Below are 5,630 nucleotides of genomic sequence, written 5' to 3' on the forward strand. Positions count from 1 at the left end.
TTAATGCTTTAAAAATTATTATAAAAGTTATTTATAATTAATTACTTAGAGATATTTTTGTTAACTGTTTAGCATGGTTTTGAAAATTGCACCAGACCAGCTGGTTCAATTAGTCTAACCAAAAATCGGCGATAAAAACGGTATGATTCTATGAGTAAAACCATTAATTAAAAAATTTTCCAAAAACCATCGAACTGGCTAATTGGACCGAATCGAAAATAACCGGTTCTTCTAAATAACGTAGTTTTGTATATTTAAAAAAAAAAAAACAACGCCCCCTTTTCCTCAACCCTCCCTCCTTCGTGCGTTTGTCACTCTCACTCAACAAAGAACCCTCCTTCTTCAAAGTTCCAAAAGACAAAAACCCAAAACCAAAACCATAGCTTCTTTAACAGTTCCACCGCCGCCGTCTGTGGTTGTCGGCGCCTCCACGGCTTCCCTCTTTGCCAAGGTTCTAAGACCAAACTCTCTGTTCTAGCTTTGCTCAGCGTCCATCCTCCCGTGGCTTCTCTGTTCGAGTTGCTCGCTGTCTCGTCGTCATCCTGCTCTTCGTCGCGCTCCACCGCTGTTAAAGGTTAGTGATAGTGCTTATAGGATTTTTCCTTTTATACTCTGTTATGATTACATGAATTTTGTGTTGTTGAAATTATTGATGAAAATGACTTTGTTATGATTTCTGATTTCTAATTCCTAATTTTAATATTATTGTTGACGAAAATGGCTTTGTTATGTTGCTACTGTTTCTAAATTTCGATTCCCCAAACGTATGTTGTTTATATCCCTTTCTTTTGTTCAAAGCCCCTTTGAAGTTCATCGTTTTATGGCATTAAGGTTTTTGAAATTTTTAATTTGGGTAATTTTCTTCTGGACCATTAGGAAACTGAGGAGTTTAAAAGTGTTCTGGAAAGGAAAATCTTGAAGTTTAAGGTACAATCTCCCTTTTAAGTGTTTCACAAGAAAAAGCTTGAGTGTTCAGAAAAAATATCTTAGATTTCTTGCTATAGTGGCACTTATATTCAATACTAAAAAGAGAAGACGTGATTAGTGTAGTTTGACTTGAAAAATAGCTAAAGTTGTTTGGACTACCAATGATCAAGGAACAACATCTGTTGAAATTAGTTATTTTACCTCATGCGGTTTGCATATTAGTATTCTTTTTGTATTAAAATTATTGATATAATTACATTGACTTTCACATCATTAAAATTTATGTTATCTATATACTCTAAAGTAACAATATATGCCAAAACAGGGCATACTTTCTGGTGCCAGTGAACATTATCAGGCAAGGACGGTCCGTTGATTTTAATATGAACATGCTGCTGTTGTTTATAGTAATGTTATTTGATATCTTATGATACTTTTATCTTAACCCACAAATGCTAATGTACTGACCTATATATTTCTTGTATGGAATTTTTTCCTGAATTATTTTATGGGGGTTGATCCCTTTTATGAGTATCTACTTAAAGCTCATATCCTTTTTGGAAAGGAGAATTTTTTGGAGAAATTTTCATTTTGCTTATGTTGCTGTGCAGGAATATATATTTCAGACATGGTCCTTAAGTTGTTTGGCTAGGACATGATAATTAATTATTATTTTTTATTTTTAATTTTTTTGAGTGGTTAATTGTACCAAAAATCTTTAAGATTTGAGACTATGTTGATTATTAATTTGGAAGATAACATTTTCTGTAGTGTTTTAAATTTGGAAGATATTTTAAAATTTATATTAGACTATAATTATATTTTAGAATATTTATTTATAATTTTTTGTTTATTTTACTCTAAAACAATTTTTTCGGTTGAACCACAGTTAGACCGGTTGGACCAGTAAACCAGTTACTAGAGCAATTCGATAATTGGTATGGTTCTCAGAACCTTGCTGTTTAGCAAGGTTTTAAAAATTGGACTGGACCATTTGGTTCGACCGGGTTAACCGGAATTGACAATCTAGTTAGTCCGATTGACTCTTAAAACTGTTTTGCAAAAAATTGGTAAAAAAAACGGGTCAAAAGCGGTAGTTAATCGGCAAATCGGATGAACTAGCCCGGTTTTTCAAAGTGCCGGTTCGCTATCCATAATCAAAACTGCGTTGTTTTGATTTCCCAAAAAAAAAGGGCAAATGGCATGGAGAACCTCTCTCTCCCTTCTCTCTCCTAAAATCTCAACCCTAATTTGTGTAACCTACTAACCCCAACCATCAACTAAATGCCAAAACCATGCCTCCAATCCTCTACCATCGCTGTCACTCGCATCCCACCTCACTGTTGCACGTTGCTCACCGTCGCACGTCGCTCATCTTGTGGCTCTCCTCTTCAATCATCTTGTCGTTGCTCACCACAACGGTAAGTACTCCTCGGCTCCTTCCTCACTAGCCACTGCTTGTCGCTTGCTTGCTTCAGTGCTTCGTTAGTTTTATTTTTAAAAAAAATTATTGATTTATTCTTCAATCTTCAATGCTTCTTCAGTGCTTCTTCTCTAGGTAGTTGTTGCCGTCGTTGAGGTGGAACATGTTTATCTGGAAGGTAATATTAGCTGCCTTTCGTTTATTCTTTGTGGTTATGGAGTTTATTTTCCTTAATTGTTCAAAATCATATCTTTTGAATGAAACCTTTTTCAAATTTTGAATTCTTAGCGAAATCATTGTAAGCGCGGTTGAAAGCACAAGATAGAGGTGGAACATGATGTGTTGTTTGTTGTTGCAGCTATTTTATGCGGAGTACTTACTCTTAGTTAGATGAATATGGGGAGTCACTCAATCATAACTATGAAAATAGTTTTACAATTACATAGTGCTCACAGGCCATTATCATACATGAGATATGAGCCTACAATTTTATTAAGTTTTAATAGGAATTGTAAATGAAGTATGATTTGTTAACATTGATTTCTGTTTGGTAATCTCATATTTCTAAATATATTTTATGGACCTGTTGCTTTTTCTTGGAATGTCTTATTATAATACTATATTCAATTAAACTGGTTCAACCACAATTTGACTCTGTTTGGACTATTAAACTATTGAACGAGTTATTTGACCGGTTTATTGACCGGTTCGGTTCTCGCAACCTTACTGTTTAGAATAATGTATTAAATTAGTATTTTTTTTTGATACTTTGATGGACCAATCGTCAGTAGATTACGAGGATACGCTGTATAGATTAGACCAGGCACAGTACATTGCTGGCAGACTTGGCCAACTGCATTTAAATTATGAGTTTAATAAGTATAAAATATGTACATTAGTTTAAGCATATATTTAACATAAATGTTAAATATTTTTTTAGCCTAATAGGGTCTTGCGAACACATCAGAGTTTACTAGCGAGACCCGACGAGAGTATCGGGATGTACCTCCGATGGACTGTTTCAAGCATGTGGCCTACATGGTTGAGTGAGACCATGACTGACCTTTGGTATCCACGTTAGTGGAGAGATGGCGGCCAGAGTCTCATACTTTTCTAAATATTGATGGAGACCCTGTTAGTGGCCGCGTTAGTAGTTGGAAGCAATACTATGACGAGCGTTTTATAGAGGACTTGTGTCAGCAGTTACTAGGACATGTACCAGGTTCAAACTATAGACAGGGGTAGAATAAGTGGACCGTCAACTTATCGTGGTTCAAAGACACTATTTATGGTGAGTTGGCTAAGGATGCGACATATAAGCGACTATTTCAATACTCTCGAGGGTACATTATGCATATCCTAGGAGGCATTCTAATTCCAGATACACTTGACTCCCGTGTTGGTGGACTTGGACCGCATATTTCTTGACACTCAAGCTACTTCACCAAACATAGACATCAGGGGCTGGGCCTAGCCATCAGGGACAGGACTCACAGGTAGATTCTAGGTATCAATGGGATATTTCCTTTGATCCTTTATTTAGTCAGACAGATATTCTTGCCTCACAGTCTTACCAGCTATTGCTTCAGGCACAGGATTTTGAGTCATAGACTGGGTTTATACCGGATTGGATTCAGACTTTGTTCGACCCAACCTCCAATATCTTGGGAGCCATGATTGGTGTTACACAGACACAATCGTTTGCACAAATACATACCTCTCTACCTCCCTCAGCATATGTCCTACGTCACATGGATGATTTATCCTCTTCATCATTAGAGGCCCGGGGGATCTCAAAGGCCATATGAGCTATCACATCGATGGGGCATCCGATCCACCCCCACCGTGAGATACACCCGTAAATCAGACCGCATATCCACCAATGGACCCTCCACTTGGTTGAGAATACAGAGAGGTCCATCCTCCACTATGTGGGATGGGTGGTTGTCTAAAGGAACCTCATTCTACCTGTGCCACACAAGGTGGTCAACATGACTGTGAAGATCGAGAGTAGTACATGTATTTGATATTACTTATGGTCGAGAGTAGTAGTGTACTTTTATTTTGCCAATTATGATGATATTGTTTATGGTTACTAGGTATAGTTATGGTTATTTCAATGGTTATTATTGTTATTATCAATATCATGATGATTATTATGATTTCTATGATTATTCTAGTTGTTGTTGTTAAATACTAAATTATAACATAAGAACTATCATTAAAGCACAATAAATAGCAAATGATAATCATAAAATTTGCATTCGAATAACCATTGACAATAACAAAAATTCCAAAACTAGCATCAAAATCACAACCGAAAAGTAACATCTAACGTCCACCTGAAGTGGAGGCTCCCCTATCAATGCGGTGCATCTCCTCCGTGTGTAGCCCACCTAACGACACAGTCCACGCCTCTTCTCCTTTGTCCTCTCCACGTCATCCATGTTGTTGCAAATTCTAGTGCAAATGGGACGACTTCTCCTAATTCTCATTAGCCGCGGGGCCAGTCATCCTCGTGACCAATAGGTATGAACTCCGTCCTGTAAACCTTAAATATGGTTTGCATCCAATACACGAGATGCACTTGAGCCTTCCATTCAAGTATAGCATGCGAGCACACCGCCAGAACATGATGACAGGGAAGGTAGTGAAGAGCTTGGAAATATCCTCAGTCGAACTTACTCTCGTCGAGCAACACTTGGTAATTCTGTTGCATAGATCCTGGTACTACTGCTAACTTCTCCATTGTAAATGTTGTTCTCAAACGATCAAACTGGTAAACATTCATTGTGTTCACATGCTTGGAGTTGAACTCAATAGCCTTCACAAGTATTTACAAGAATTCAACCCCCACTTGAAGTTGTGCTTGAACTTCCGTGCCCTTCCTTGCGAAAAGTTTATCCAATCTAAAGTAGGTCGACTTCACAAGAACAGTTATCGACAAATTGTGTGTAGCCTTCATGACAACATTCATGTACTCAGAAATATTTGTGAGTGATTTAGTTTGATCTTTTAATTTAATTTTCAAATAATTCACTTCGGTCTTTCAAATAATTTAAGGTCATAACTCAAATTAATATCATGGTGACCAAACTCTGTCAAACTCTGTCAAATGTAAAATTTTACACTATAAAAACCTTGGTTATTACCACAATTTTATTGATGGTCAAACTATTAATTAATATATGTGGTAAAATGTTCGTTGTTGATAATTTTGATAAATATTACCAATAACATATTATTAGTGATACTTTTACTGGCGGTAATAAATTGTCAA

This window comes from Arachis ipaensis, chromosome B09 (assembly GCF_000816755.2).
Source record: "Arachis ipaensis cultivar K30076 chromosome B09, Araip1.1, whole genome shotgun sequence".
Taxonomy (NCBI): Eukaryota; Viridiplantae; Streptophyta; class Magnoliopsida; order Fabales; family Fabaceae; genus Arachis; species Arachis ipaensis.